Genomic DNA, 410 nt, shown 5'->3' on the forward strand with positions numbered 1-410 from the left:
CACCTGCCCCCAAACGCCGCTCGGCTCCTTCGCATCGTTTGCTAATTAACTCCAACTAATGAGAAATTCAGGATGCAGGAGCTGGCGGAGCCAGGCTGCCTCCTGCGCACGCACTCCTCCCAGACTTATCACTAGTCACAGGATGTTTACAATAATTTTTAATTTGCGCAATTATTAATCATTTTTCTATCTGCCTCATTTGCATAATAATTACTCTGCTCAGTGTTTGCCATGACTGTGAATGACAGTGTTTTAAATTAAATTAAGATTTTAATATCCTTTTTTTTTTCCGCTCAAAGCTAATCAAAGTTGCCGTTCGACGCCAAGATGCTGCTGCCCTTCCAGAAACACTAACCGAGAGATCCGCTTCCCGGTGTCACTCACTTTATCTCCATCACCCCCTCTCATCC

Source organism: Phaethon lepturus, unplaced genomic scaffold (assembly GCF_000687285.1).
Source record: "Phaethon lepturus isolate BGI_N335 unplaced genomic scaffold, ASM68728v1 scaffold22332, whole genome shotgun sequence".
Taxonomy (NCBI): domain Eukaryota; kingdom Metazoa; phylum Chordata; class Aves; order Phaethontiformes; family Phaethontidae; genus Phaethon; species Phaethon lepturus.